The sequence below is a fragment of the Anser cygnoides genome, chromosome 1 (assembly GCF_040182565.1).
Source record: "Anser cygnoides isolate HZ-2024a breed goose chromosome 1, Taihu_goose_T2T_genome, whole genome shotgun sequence".
In the NCBI taxonomy this organism is placed as follows: domain Eukaryota; kingdom Metazoa; phylum Chordata; class Aves; order Anseriformes; family Anatidae; genus Anser; species Anser cygnoides.
The window spans coordinates 35,629,863-35,646,259 of record NC_089873.1 but is presented as its reverse complement, the minus strand read 5'-3'; positions in this window follow the sequence as shown (position 1 = coordinate 35,646,259).

Sequence of the window (16,397 nt, the reverse complement as noted above, 5' to 3'; positions counted from 1 at the left end):
GTTTCTCATGCACTGACTATAAGAAGATATAGAAGATAGAAAAATTTCTTTTGACTCTTATGGGCTTGGAAAAGCTGGATGAATCCAGATGAGGGCATTAAAAATTGGCTGATTTGGTTATGGGGCCACCATCAATTATCTGTGAAAAAACACAATGACCTGGAGAGGGTCCTGTAAAAAAAAAAAAAAAAGGCTAATTCATCTACATTCATATTCAAAAAGGCTGAGAAAAGGACATGGGGAGCTTAGTCAGCCTCATTGTTCTCCCCTAGAAAGCTCTTGGAATGTGTGTACACTCTTGTAATGCATTTCTAGGCATGTAAGGGTCAAAGGAAGCTCAACTAGATGCCTTCCACAGGTACCAACATTTCTTCCAACCAATGTTTCTATGGCTGCAATAAGCAAGACGTTTGCCATGACATATATTAAAACTTTTGCACATACCTCCTTGGAAAGTGACTCTTTATGGTATGGAAAATTGCAAGTACAAGAAAGTAGTGGACTTCACTCATCTGTCCTCTTACTAGATCCTTCTAATTAAGAAGTGCATTTGGGAGTAAGACTTTAAGATGAGAAGGAAGGAAAACTCATTTCGTTTGAGCAAAATGAGCAAGCTCATTCTATTAGGCTTTACTGTTGAATCTGTCATTTGTGACATTACATAGTGAATTCAGTGGAAATACAGGTGCTTAATAAGTAACATTTTTAAACACATCTGTTGATTTGGATTCTCTGTAACCTCCTTTCTCTTTGAAGACAGAACCTTAAACTCAAAGAAACACAGTCTTAAAGAAAGAAATCTGTTTATATCAGTGTGGTGCTTTTACCCTTCTGGACAGCTGAATTCCACCAAAGCTGTTCTCTCACTCCCCCTCCTCAAAGGAAAAGGGCTTGAGGACTGAAATAAGGGCAAATAATTTGCACACCAATTACTATCATGGGCAAAGCAGACTCAATGTAGGGAGCTTAATGTAGTTTATTGCCTATCACTAGCAGACTAGAACAGAACTAAAGCAAACTAAAAACACCTTCCCCCCCATCCACCCTCTTCTACATCCTCCCCCTGAGAGGCTCAGGGGAACAGGGAATGGGGGCTGCTTTCAGTCCACAATGCTTCATCTCTGCCGCTCCTTCATGGTCACTCTCTGCCCCTGCTCCACATGGGGTCCCTCCCACAGGATGCCGTCCTTCCCCAACTGAGCCTGTGGGGACTGCCCACAGGCAGCAGCTCTTCAAGAACTGCTCCCACACGGCTCCGTACCACGGGGTCCATCCCCCAGGACCAAACTGCTCCAGCACGGGTCCCCCATGGGCGGCAGCTCCCCCCAGACCCCCTGCTCCTGCGTGGGCTCCTCTCCATGGGCTGCAGCTCCGGCCCAGGGCCTGCTCCTGCGGGGGCTCTCCATGGGCCGCAGCCTCCTCCAGGCCACATCCACCTGCTCCACCAGGGGCTCCTCCACGGGCTGCAGCATGGAGATCTGCTCCACTGTGGGACCCATGGGCTCTAGGGGAACAGCCTGCTCCACCAGGGGCTTCTCCACGGGCCACAGGGGAACTTGTGCTGCGTGCCTGGAGCACCTCCTGCCCTCCTTCTGCACTGACCTTGGTGTCTCCAGGTCTGGGGCTTGCAGCACAAGGATGTTTATCTGTTAGAATGGGTCCAAAGGAGGGCCATGAAATGATCAAGGGGCTGGAGAACCTCTTCTACAAAGAAAGGCTGAGAGAGCTGGGGCTGTTCAGCCTAAAGAGAAGGCTCCTGGGTGACCTCACTGCAGCTTTTCAGTACTTAAAGGGGGCTTATATAAAAAAGATGGAGAGTGATTTTTTGCTTGGGCAGATAATGACAGGACAAAGGGGAATGGTTTTAAACTAAAAGAGGGGAGATTTAAATTAGAGGTTAGGAGGAAATTTTTCACTCAGAGGGTGATGAGGCACTTGATCAGGTTGCCCAGAGAAGCTGTGGATGCCCCATCCCTGAAGGTGTTCAAGGCCAGGTTGGATGGGGCCATGGGCAACCTGATTTAGTGGGTGGCATCCCTACCCATGGCAGGGGGGCGGTGAAACTAGATGATATTTTAGGTCCCTTCCAATCCTAACCATTTTATGATTCTATGATTCTGTTTTTTACTCCTCACTCTCCCAGCTGCTGTTGTGCAGCAGTTTTGTTTGTTTGTTTTCTCCTTTCTTAAATATGCTGTCACATATGTGCAAACAACATGGCTTATTGTCTCAGCTCTGGCCAGTGGCGGGTCCCTTTTGGATCCTGATGGAGGTGGCTCTGATGGGACATGGGGCAGCTACTGGGGTGGGCTGACAGAGGCCGCCCCTGCGGGCCCCTGCTACCAACATCTTGCCAAGTAAACCCAACACAATCAGCTTAGTTTTAGAATATAATTTCATGGCATGAATTTCCTAATATACTGGATACTATGTAGTTTTGAGAGTTTTTTAGAACTTGATTACAAAAACACTGTTGGGTGGCAATTGTTCTCTTTATTACATTTTGACTGAATCATGAGCCTACACAGTATATTATCTACATTAAAAGCTGATTTTCACTCCAAAAATGTGACCTTTGCTGCCTTGACTGGGACAGCCTGCTATAAATGCTCTCTTTCAGTTCAGATTTTGAAAGATATTTGTTTCGCTGTGTCCCTAAGTGTTTATTTGTTTGTTCGTTTTACCATGATCCTATCAGGAATGTGGATTTTATGTTGATTCCAGCATACATTACTTATGTCTACTCATTCTACCTGTTCCTCATCTCTGGTCCAGTATTTTTTATTTATTTAATTAATTATTAATTAATTAATTTTTTTATTTATTTTTGTTAACATAAGCAATTAGTAATAACAAGTAGAATAACCTTAATTATGGACAAGCAGATACAGTGGCAGTGTGTAGGCAGTTAGACATTTTATGCTCAGGGGCATAAAATGTCTAAATCTTACAAATGCTTTTTTAGAATAATAAAGATTCCTTGAGACTGACTGTAGAATAACTGCACTGAAGTATATGCTTTATCCTTAAACCTGAAGACTTTGGACCAAAAAGTAGCAAGAGTCTGAAAAAGTTAGAAGGAATATCGTGCATAACACTAGGTTTTGTCATAATGTATGCTTGTTTTCATTTTAAGAAGTATATTTACTTACAGTTTATTCACTATCACTATCCCCAGTTTAGAATTAAGAACGAAAAATGTAGAGCAAGTAATAAATAGCATTATATTTCAGAACAGCCTGCATTTTCTAGATCACTAGCTTCTTCAGAAGCAAAATTATCAAAATAAAATTATTAAAACCTACTTTGGAATACAACAAACCATTAGATGATTTCATAAAGAATAATTATGACATCATTGGGGGTGTTTACATTAACTTCTGTTGATGTTTTAATATCTGTGTAAATAAAATAGTCTGTGAGAAAAATTGCTTTATATTTGCTAATTACATAACAATTATATAGGAAATATGTTAACCATTTAATGATAAGTAATTTTGTTCATATAAATACCGCTATATTAAACTTAGTCTTTGAATGAAGTGTTATGATTTCTGAATAGTACGTAAAATCAGCATAGTGAAAATGATTCAAATACTATTTTCATAAATTAAAGGTATATACCCAATAGAATTTCTCCTGTACTCTGTTCTGTCTTGTCAGATTGGTCATTCCTTCTCCTATATCTATTTTTTAATCTAGATTCCTTTTTGCACCTCCAGTTACGTGTGCTCTTGGGCATTTGTTTTTGGACTAAGCCCTATTCCTATTCTGTTAAATGTGATGTTTCTATTTACCTCTTATAGAGCAGGACCAGAACTAATCCTTTATTTTGGGGGAAGATGTAAAGAAAACAAAACAAAACAAGCCAACCAACCAACCAACCAACCAACCAACCAACAAACAAACAAAAAAACCCACAAAATTAGTAGACATATTGTCCATTAATTAAATTACAATTATGAAAGAAAGCTCATGTTTCCTTCTGGATACTTTAGTGAACAGAAGGGATTCTTACAACCTGAATAAACCTTGAAATGAATGCACTCCGTGCTGGCCTCAGAATAACAATGAGGTTCACTGTGTTCTGAAGACACTTTAGTTATTGCCCAGACAGCTCCTCTGTTGTTCTTACCGTAGGGGAATATCTGCTCAGCTAGAGCAATACAGATTCTTAAACATTTTTGCACTCAGCTAAATCTGGAGAGAGATATATGAATAACTGCAGAGCCACTGGGTCCTGACCCTGACCTGAACATAAATGTTTTGCTGGTGTATATCACGGCCACTTCCTCATTTTACAACTAGGATTAATTAAATGGGTCATTCATATTCCTTAAGAGGGGCCAATCACCTTCTTATGCAGAGGCAGACTGTAAACCTTTACTCACTCTGATGTACTTTCTAACATTATTGACTCTGTGAATAATTGCAGAGGTAAAGGTTTCATGGTTCAGTGTTTAAGGTATGTTAACTGCCCATAGTCCCACTTCTGAGTACTGGAACTGTGAGATACCAAATTTCATAGAAAGGATGTTTTATGATTGACCTTTATTCTCTTGCAGTTCCTAACAAATAATCCTTTTAAGGATAAGCGCATATCCTTTATTTTATTATGAAATATCCCTGTCAGGCAATTAAAACAGATATGTAAAAAAAAAAAAAAAAAAAAAAAAAAAATGTTTAGGAAGGAGTATCATTTGTATATCTGGAGTAACACTAACAATCTGTTATTATAAATGCTTGCTGAACCTTAACTCTGGTCAGATTTACAAACTAACAGATAAATTCACACGTCTTTGACAGCTCTCACATGAAAAATTTTCTCCATGGTTTATCAGCAATCTGCTGTGGAAATCATAACTTTAGCTTTCTTTGAGCTTTGTGGACACCTGTCTTTTTTTTTTTTTTTTTTTTTTTTTATGTCCATTTTCATGAGCTATACTCAGAAACTGTTTATGAAAACAGCTTTTAAATTTTTTACTTTAGATACTTTTTTAAAGGTTTAATTTAACTACTACTTTTTGTTTGTTTGTTTTTGTAGAAAGTAGGATATTTCTACAGGAGGATTTCAATAAGATATTTCTAGGGATATATTCCATAATATAAGAGCAATACCTGTTTCTTACAGTTACACATTTCCATGGTATTATGTATTGTGGTACAGAGACATATTTCTGAATGAACTTACTGAATAGTAGCTAGCTGAGAGGAACGGTGGGTATGAAGTATATTCACTTCTAGAGGCCTTTTGGAGGGAGCTTATTGAAGATTCTTTCTGAAACTGAAGTGACTACGGCACAAAATTGACAAAATAAAAATTAAAGATTTCAAGGATTTGGTGCGTTTTACGCAAAAGTCCTAAGAGAAAGCAAGGATGAAATAGCTGGTTTACTAACAAAGGCAAACTTCCTTACCTTTTGGTGACTGGCTGCTGTCAAATGTGTACTCAGATACTAAGAAACCTTCAGAGAATCCTTTGGAAAAGACCTGTAAACCTGATGTCTATACAAGATAAATAAGCAGAAACTGGAAGAATAAAATTAGTGGACACCTGGATACTCTATGAATTACTGTGAAAGGGTCAGCATGGCCCTGTGAAGAAAATTCCTACTTTACAAACCTCTTGTTGTTGTAGGGTTTTGTTTGTTTGTTTGTTTAATAGATCAGGAATGTGATTTTTTTCGTATGCTTAGATTTCAACCAGGCTTTTCACAAATTCCATTATCAAAGGCTTTTTGGACACTTAAGCAGCACTAACAGAGAAAAAAGAAAATGTACCTGCTTGTGTAAATGATTAAGTAAAAGATAATAAACAAATGGTAGGAGTAAATTGTGCGATCTTTCAAAGGAAGCATGTGACACATGGAATTCAGGGATTATCACCTGTGTAGGTTCACATACAGTATCATGGATCATGTTTCCTATGGATGAATAACATGAGGTGTTTATTTACTCTGCACCATCACAGACCTCAAGCGTAGTCATTCTGTTAACATGTGCTGACTCTTCTAGTGACAGGAATGTCCTCTTTGAATTCCACCTGGATTTGGATTTCGGAAATATTTATACCTGTCATTTTGGCTCTAACAAACAGAGATAATTAGACAGATGTATGCAATCCTCTCCCTCACTTTGAATTTTTAGTTTTGTTTCAGATTTACAGAGATGCTTACAATAAGTTGAAAATATACCATTGTGCTGTTATACATTTCTCATGAGGACAAGGTAGTCCACAATTTCAGCATGTATAAATCTAAGTTAGGACTAGGTAATGGTTGTGTTCTTGTGGTTTAATTCACATCATCCCTACAGAGATCTGTAATCAGCACAGAAAAAAACTTGTTAAGTTGGTAATAAGACCTATATGCACCTAGATTTATAGGAAACGTATAGCAGACAGGAGTCAGTATTTGGTTATCATTTGCTGGGTGTCTCTAAACATGACAAATCATTTTGTTTTGTATCTTTGAATGCTATAAAGAAAATACGGGTCTTGGCAATTGAGAAGGTGAAATTATCTGGTGCTATCTCAAAACAAAGTGGGGGTGAGTGGGCATTGCTCTTCTCATTTAAATGGCAATAAGAAACTGATATTAAATAACCAGATTGCAATAGGTTCCTTAGAAAGTCTGAGATTCTAAAAAGTGTTGATGCCCTAATAAGAGTAGTTGTAAGTATAAAGACGAGCATCAATATTTTCCTCTTAGCTTAACTACTGTGAACACAGAAGAGTATGTGAGAGAGATTTTCTTATGTTAATATTTTCATTTTCTTATCACTTACTCCTGCAGTAATAACATTGAAATATTAATGGCCAAAAAAAAAAAAACAACTGTGGTGCTGTGATCTCTAAACTAGTGCTGATCAAAGCCAGTAAGTCCACTGAGCAAAGCAGAGTCATGCAGAGCTACACTTATGCATCTGGAGGGAAGACAACCACCTTCAACACAGCTTACTAGCTTGGTTTCAGCTCTATGTCAGTGTGACCATATTACTGTCATCACTGAAGCTTCATCTTCTGAAAGTTCTGGTCTCCAGGTTAGTGTGCAACATGCCAGTAGCTGCTTGTGATGCAGTCTATTGTTGAGAAATATGCCAAATAAACATCATTTTCCATTGGAAGTTGTTTTTATGGAATGTTAAAATGACTGGAGGTTATGACTATAAGATAAGTGTGTAGAGGAGAAAAAATGCTTCAAATGTGTTTATTAGAATACTTTATGAGTAAACTAGATACACATCATAAAGCTCAGCAATTAAAGCTCAAAAAAAGCTCAAAATTAAAGCCCAAATAAAGCTCAACAATTAAAGTACAGTTAAGTGTTTGCTCTATTATTTGCACTTTTACAGACTGGTACAACATTTATCCGATTTCCACAAAACTCATTTAGGCTCTTTATATAGAAATAGTCTTTAACTTTAAACATTTTCAGTGTAAACACTTACATTTGTGCTAATTATGCTAGCAGCCCTTTAGAATTAATTATGCAAGGGAGATGAATTGTAAGTCAGATGGGACGATTTCTTCTCACTATTAGAAAAAGGAATATCAACAGCTAATTCAAATACAGACCTCTATGTGATAGATTTTTAAAGTCAGCCAAAATTAGTCTTCTGTATGTTTTCAATGAACAAGTTGGACAAGTTCTTAAATCTCTGATGAGGTATGAACACACCTATGTAAATAACCCCCATCTGGATAAAATCATTACTTTTATGGCAACTTACCACAGCAGAAGATTTAACTTACAGTTATGGCAGAGCTTCCTTCCAATGTATTTTTGTTCATGCATATAAATGTTGTTCTTGTTGCAACCTTTAATTTCAGGTAAATTCAAAAATTCAAAGTTGAATTGTATCAAAACTTCTGTACCTGACTTTTTTGATACAGTTGTTTGTTTGGATCCATTTTATGAAATCACCAAAGTGTTAGGCACTGTACTCTGGTAACAAACTTACAATGACTTTCCTTCAATTAAAGGCAATAAAACAATGAAGCATCTCAGTCAGTGCAATAATTACTATTATTTTAAAAGTTTTTTTTTTTTTAATCCTACAAAAACCCTGCAAATCAAATTTAATCAAAGTCAAAAGATGAAGAAAATGCACAAGGTAATAAATCGTAAATATTACATCATTTGAGAAATGATTTAAAGTACAAAAAAATAAAATCAATTTATAACACAAACATAGGTTAACAACATACATTAATTAAATGAATACTTCATTGGAACATAATAGCAGAACTTTGGAGTGAAGAATATTGCTAAACAATATATTTTAGTAGGTCAAAGAATAACCCAATGTCATGGTCAGGCCTCCTATGCAGATACTGAGAGGGGACTTTGGTACCTTTGGTACCAGTCAGGACACCATTGATTAATGAGGGTTGCCACGTCCTGATGGCCTGGTGGCAGCATGCTGTCAGGAGGTCCCAAGGCCAAGGGCAGACAGAGCTTTCAGGGCTCTGGCCCATGGCATCCATCCTGGTGCACAGAGCTGGGCCTGATGCTGCTGGGGTCCCCAGAGCTCTGACTGCTCCACGAGGCTGTGGGTCTGAGGAGGGAACCTGTCCAAGCTCAGACCTGGTTTTTGGGGTGAGAGGGACAAGATATGTGTCTGGGCCCACAGCAGTGTCATGGCAACTGGAGTAGGGTCTCCTACCATTAACTTCAAAAATCCAATAATTTATACTTGTGACAAGTTGTAAAAATAATGATTTTGCCAATTTTAAGTGCATGTAGCTGTCTGCATGCTTATACTGCACTGGACATTGAAAACCTGAAGTCTCTGTGCTAGTGTTTCATAAATAAAATTATACATTCTATTTCCTACATGGTACTAAGTAGGACTTAATACTACACTAAAATTCTTAGTTTCATAGAGAAAGTTGGAATCCTGGCTGTGTATTCTGAGAGTTTTGATGGATAAAGCAATCTATAATGATTGAGTCAGTTCTTTAATGAAGAAAGAGTGAGCACAAAGAGGTTACTTGTTCCTTGTCCTCAGAAAGACAGATATTGACCATGATTTTCTGCCATTAAATTTTATCAGGATGGTAGAAGAAACTTAAATGTATTATAACTGCACATTTAGAGAATGATTAAACCACCAAAATATGATGCTGTCCTCTGAAATCACTTCAGTGTACACTTTAGATCCACTTATCCAGAAGCTGGAGACAAGTCTTCAGTGCTTGCTTTTCAATATAATAGTTTCATTGTAAATGACAGACTATCCTTGCAACAATTCTAGGTAAAAAGTCAATCTTTACTGACATTTCACTTCACAGTATTTGTGATATTATGTTTATTTTCAACTGAACATAAAAAGAACCATAGCTATATAGTCACCGTTTCGCAGAATCATAGAATGGTTTGGGTTGGAAGAGACCTTAAAGAACATCTAATTTCAACCCCCCTGCCATGGGCAGGGACACCTCCCACTAGATCAGCTTGCTCAATGCCCCATCCAGCCTGGCCTTCAACACTTCCAGGGAGGGGCCATCCACAACCTCTCTGGACAACCTGATCCAGTGCCTCATCACCCTCTGAGTGAAGAATTTCCTCCTAACCTCTAATCTAAATCTCCCCTTCTTTTAGTTTAAAACAATTTCCCCTTGTCCTGTCATCCACCCAAGCAAAAAGTCACTCTCCATCTTTTTTTATAAGCCCCCTTTAAGTACTGAAATGCTGCAATGAGGTCACCCCGGAGCCTTCTCTTCCTTAGGCTGAACAGCCCCAGCTCTCTCAGCCTTTCTTTGTAGGAGAGGTTCCCCAGCCCCTTCATCATCTTTGTGGCTCTCCTCTGGATTCACTCCAGTACTTCCACATCTTTTTTTTTTTTTTTTTTTTTTTTTTTTTTTTGTGCTGGGGGCCCAAGAGTTGAATGCAGTACACCAGATGGGCTCTCATGAGAACAGAGTAGAGGGGAGAGGGGGAAAAAGAAGCTCCCTTGACCTGCTGGCCATGCTTCTTTTGATGCAGTCCAGAATATGGTTGGCTTTCTGGGCTGCAAGCGCACATTGCTGGCTCATGTTGAGCTTCTCATCAACCAGCTCTCTCAGGTCCTTCTCATCATGGCTGCTTTCAATACATTCTCCATCCAGCCTGTATTTGTACTTGGTATTGCCCTGACCCAGATGCAGGACCTTGACCTTGGCTTTGTTTAACTTCATGAGGTTCACACAAGCCCACCTCTCAAGCAAGTCAAGGTCCCTCTGGATGGCATCCCTTCCCTCTGGAGTGTCAATGGCAAACTTGCTGAGAGCGCACTCAGTCCCACACTGTCCCAATACAGACTGCTGAGGAACACCACGCGTTACTGATCTCCACCTGGACACTGAACCACTGGCCACAACTTTTTGAGAATGACCATCTAACCAGTTCTTTACCCACCAAGTTTTCCATCCATCAAATCCATGTCTCTCCAGTTTAGAGACAAAGATATCATGGGAGACAGTGTCAAATGCTTTGCATAAGTCCAGGTAGATGATATCAGTTGCTCTTCCCCTATCCGCCAATGCTGTAACCCCATTGTAGAAAGCCACCAGAATTGTCATATTCTGATTTTTGTACCTTCAGGTTCCTCAGATGGTCTTGAACCTGATCTTCTACACCTGATGGTTCACCATTCTCCCAGTCCCTGCCTTTGACTTCTGAGGCCCAGGCCATGTGGCTGAAGCTCGTCAGTTTGTAAAGGTTGACTTTCTAGAACTGGCCACTGCCCTTACTTATGAGAAATGAATCATTGCTAAGTCATGGCACAGATCTCAGATCAAAATTATTTCACCTTATTTTACACACTTCATTAGTGTTTTATTTTGTACTTTGCCTTTTTCTCTTGAGCTTTAGTCTCAGACCTAAGGCAGTTTTTTTTTTTATTTATATAATATTTGTAATACAACTGAATAAAAATTATATTAATAACTGTATATTACTGATTCATAGATACACAACATGCTCCAATAATTATGATCATTTGTTCCTCCATATTTTCTATTTTCCAAAAGTGCAATATATTGTGTTCTTTGTTAATGAAGGAAATTGATTGAAATAACCATATTGCAAGATAAAATAGGTTCATAGAATGGTGACTGTATTGTTGTGATGCCATCGTAAAGCTTATTCCTTAGATGTATTGCGTTGTTTTATGAAAGAAGGGTCACTTTTAAAGGCTACCTGAAGGAATGTAAATAAATATTACTGGAGAAGTGTTAGTTAATCCTTATGAAGAGTGAACCACACTATCATGAAATATACATGCTCAGCCAATATTAAAAAATATATTTATTTTAATTACAAAAACAAAAAAAAAAGTTGCAGCCATTTTGAATTCCCTTATCACTAAGTTTTTCAGTCTTCCTCTTCATTTCTCTTGTTTATCCAAAATTCCCTTAGGTAGAGAGAAATGTGATATAGGTTATTTTCTAAAGAGAAACAGAATTTGATATTATTTATCTTAAGAGCTCACACTACTATCCTTCCGTGTTATGCAGATGCAGTGTATTCATGTAGTACAGATAATAAGACAATATATTATAATAAGGGATCTTTGACATGCTTGTTCAGAATATTCCCTACAAGAAGAAAAAATTTAGCCATTCTCTTCCAAAGAGTTTGTGTCTGGGCAGAAATTATATCATAGTCCATTTTCCAGTATAACTAAAAGGGAATTGTTGGGTAGATGCACAAAAGGGTTGAGATGCTTAATTTCAATTTGCATTTCTCAAAAAAAAAAAAAAAAAAGGGAGCTGGATGGAGTATGGAAGGTATGGAAGGAGTTATGTGTTTAAAAGGAGAATTCACAAAATACTGCAACCTGAATACAAATCCATAAATGTTGGTCAATGGGAAGTGAAAGGATGAATTTACCGAGGACAGTATATTCCAGTAGGTGGGATGGTATTAAATTCATGTTTTCCTACATACTTCTAGGACTAAGCTACATAATGGTATACTTGGGGATTAGAGAATTCAAGCTCTTGCAGAGATATGTGGTGGGATTTGAATATCTTCCTGGCAACCTACAACTGTTCCATCAAGAGATGCATCTACAGTGGCAGGAGTCCCCTTCAAGTTTTGTTACATGAATAATATCTACATGATCTAACAGTGAATTGTAGATTAAAACTACAGGAGTTCTTGGCTTACCAAACTGTTTTTGTAACAGCTTTCTAACATGCAGAAAAACACTGCAACTGTTAAGTTTTCTGTTGAAAAATGTGAGACAGTTTCCCATGAAATGTATGTATATTTCTATTTATGGATACAGACTGTGAAGAACACACTGGAATTAATGCAAAGTGCTTTTTGGTTTGTTAGCAAAAGATATTGCAACTTGAATGGCAGATGATATCACTAAAGACAAAGGAATCCTGATGGAATTGTACAGGTATTGCAAGGAATCTTTTGTCCAAAGGGGAAGTTTCACATTATAGACACAACAAATTTCTATGTGAAATGACACAAACATGGAAAATGAAGTAAGCCAATAAAATGTTATCATTTGGAAACAGGAAAAAAGAAGGGTAAAGAAAATAGTAACTTAACATTGATGTTCACAAAAACATTCTGTTCTGGAAAAGAAATGCTTAAATAAAAAAGAATGCAGTGAGGTCAGGAGAACAACTGACCTCAAACTGAACATTTGAATAGATGATATGAAGGAAAGAGAGAAACAAATAACTTTTGTGACTTCATCACAGTTATATGTCTGATCTTAGATTAAGGAAATACAATGATATTCTGTCCTCTGCATATAAGCAAAACGATGTCACAATAACATTGCTGGACATTACTTGTAATATGAATGAATGATCCAAGCAAAAATACCTGATATGATACCTATTCTGGGATCAAAAAAGCAGTTTGTGCTAGGGGCAACACAAGTGACCTTCGCACAGATGCTTGTGATATTTACGAAGAACACAGAAGGAGAGTGATATGAAAGTTTTTTTTGGTACTTATACTGATGTTGTAGAAAGAAGAATTTTGTCTTCTTGAAAAGGAACGGCAAACATTTCTTAGATGGTAACTTCTCTTTACAGGCAGGCTTTTGAAAGCAAAGTTGTACAACTTGTTACAGGACTTATGAAAACAGTAGCATCAGCATGGTGGTTTCAAGATGCTGAAGGAAAAGAGCAACTCTGGATGTGGACACCATTTCTAATGCATAATGTAAAAAAGGATGCAGAGAATTTAGTAAATAAACGATTGAGTTAGAGAGGCAAGACACTGAGGCATTTGTACATAAAAACAGAAATATAATGAAGAAAAATAAATATGGTATTAATACTAATTATGGTCCCAATGTAGAAGAAATAGCTGTAATACAATAACCAAGCTCCTGTACATGGATTCTATTTATTTATTTAGTTATTTAGTTATTTATTATTTATTTATGGTGACAGCAATATCCATATGGGAAACAGAAATTTGAGAAAAGGCAGAAAATTAGATTTACATGCCAGAAATTAAAATGTCAGTGAGACACAGAACAAAAAGGGAGAGTGTTGGTGAAACTCCAAGCGTGAGGATAAAAAATATTTCTCTTCTATCATTTAGACCTGGATATTTGCTAGGGCCCATCAGGACTAATCAGCAATCTAAGAAGAACTAACGAACAGTAGAAAGTATAAAGAAATTGAAGAGGAGACTAAGTCAGAGAGAACTTGTTTACTAAAGATGAAATGCTCTGTTTCTTACATATAAATTGGGTTAACGTTTTCACCATAAAAAGATGTTTGGTACTAATGTTAAGAACATAAGCTCCCCAGTTGTTCAGTAGGTGTTGACACTTACTGAAGAAAGACCTCAGGCCAAAGGGGGGCTTTTCTTTTGCACTGTAAAAGTACATTCAGAGTTGCTGAATTGAAAAACATAATTTGTTCCTCCTTTGCATGCATTTTACAAGAAAAAATCAGTACTTTTGACAAAGTAATAGTAACATGACAAGCACCGGGGTGTCTCATTACAACCAAAGCAACAGTTCTTCAAAGAATAAAGCAGATATCTCTGGTTTGTATTCACAATTATGACCTCTATTCTTGAGCTAGGTTTATAACACAGCTTGCTTTTCTGCTTTAAAAATTAGGTAACAATTGCTGAGTCCTTTAAAAATCACAGAGCCAGGGACAATGCTGTTTAGTATAGTCATCTGTGAGGCTGGCTCCATACCTCCTTCAATTAAAATTTAACCAGAATATATTAACAGGAAGGGAATAGAAAATTCCTTCAGGAATATTTTAGACATCCCAGTGTCTGTCTGATTCTCCAGGAAGGCAGGAGATACAGTTTCAGGCTCCTGCTCGAAACAGGATCAATCCAAAGTAGTTGTAATGGCCTTATGTCTCTCATGCCTGAAGTCCTCATGCAAGTACACAGCTGTTGAAGAGCTTTCTGTGTTGGAGCTCAGGTAAATAGAGAGGACAGTTATGAGGTCATACAGGCAAGATAGTTGATGACTGGGTTTAATTTCAGAGTCTGAATTCCCTAGATGACCAATTCTCTCTTTACAGCTGTTTTCCTCTCTCTCTCATCTGCCCTGGGGTCTACTGACCAATGCTATAATACATAACCTTTCAACAGACATTCAGGGGGCCATTGGTAAATGCTTATCTAGACCAAGCCATATGTCTTCTGATGAACTAAAGCAGACACTTCAATGAATAGATTCTACCTGTTTTTGTTACCCTTTGCAGTTCAATGTCTGCTACTTCAGAGTCAATTCTCCCCATGAACTTTATGATCCTGGTTACTAATATTGGTGAATGAACATCCAATATTTCTCTTCTCCATTCAACCTTAAGAGAAGATGACAGCCTTCCTTAACATTAGCCAAAAGTCTGGCGGATGATTCCTTTCAAAATGTCATGGAAAAACAGGAAGATAAGATATGACTTAGAGCTTATGATGCAGAAACCTTAACAGGAAATGGTAGAAGACAGCAAATAAAACAGTGAGAGAAGTAGATTACTGTGCACATAATGTAATGGTTTACCCTCTGTTCATGTACTAATGGGAAAAAAGATGAGTTTTAAGAGTTTGCCAACACAAAATTAGTTCAGTTTACAACATAAAAATATATACTCACAAATTTGTTCTTGGAATTGCTATGAAAATGCAACTTACCATTTTTAAATTTTGATGGTTTTTTTTATTATTGGTGTACTTGAATTTTTCATTAAATATCATCATTAAAGATCATAACTGATGATCTTAAGGGTCTTTTTCAACCTAAATGATTCTATGATTCCATAAATGAGAAAATTACTACAATTCTTAGGTGGAATAGTGATGGAATAGAGAGATACTATCTCTCTATCTTTCCAGTATAGAACTGTTTCTGTAATCTTGTTTCTGCTGTCTGGTGCAGCATAAATAATACTTGTAATGGGGACTTTAACTATCCCTTTGAAACAATGCCCTCATTTTAATAGTCTGGATATTTGGCATTTTTAATGATATTTAGCCCAGATTTTCTACATTCACTTTCATTTTGAAAGTCTAGGGTAACACAGTTGCAGTAATCACTGTCCCAGTCTTAGAAATCAAATAGTCATAGAAATCCAACAAATTAACATCCCACAAAGGCAGAAGAGGAGAAAGGAAAAGATTCTTATTGAATCTTTGTGTTGTCTCCAGTCTCAGAGAATTAACAGTGACAGATTTATGCTTCAAGAGGTGCTTCCCACTGCCCCAGTCCTTCATGGGAACATACAAAAGATTCCCAAAATCTTTGATGATGCGCATGGATGTAATTCCATTCTTAGTCCAGATTTAGAAATCACTTTAATCTTTTTATAAGATACCCTTATCAAGGGACAAAAATAGCATACAAAATGTCATACTTTGATTGTAAAAGGGCCCTCAAGAAAACATCAGCAAATGTGTCAGTTTTTCTTTTGTATTTATATTAAGCATATAGCATTTGATTCTCAGGTATATCCTCTGCTACAAGTGAAGACTGTTATCCCATCACTGCTTAGCTCAGGGTTTATATTCTTTAGATTTTCATATTTGGCTCATTTATTATCTGTAGCCTTAATATTACTACAGTGTTTAAATCAATTCCTGCTTCTTTCAATTCTCTCTAGGATTTTTTTATTATTATTATTTTTTTCCTAGTACTGAGCTCAGTAGAATGTTGTTCTGTGCCTTAATGATATCTTACAGAAATGAGAAGTTGTTTTATCCTTGGTTCCATGTTTCTTCATGAGCTGATGAAAATGAATTCAACTCTTTAACTGGGATACAGTTTCACAGAGGACCTATTTTCTCCTGAAGATGAAACTTTCCCAAATTTTGTCCTATTTTTCACAAGCTAAGAAGATGCAGCTGTGCAATTACTCTGCACCAGTTGATATTTGGAGACTTATTATTTCATGGCAACTT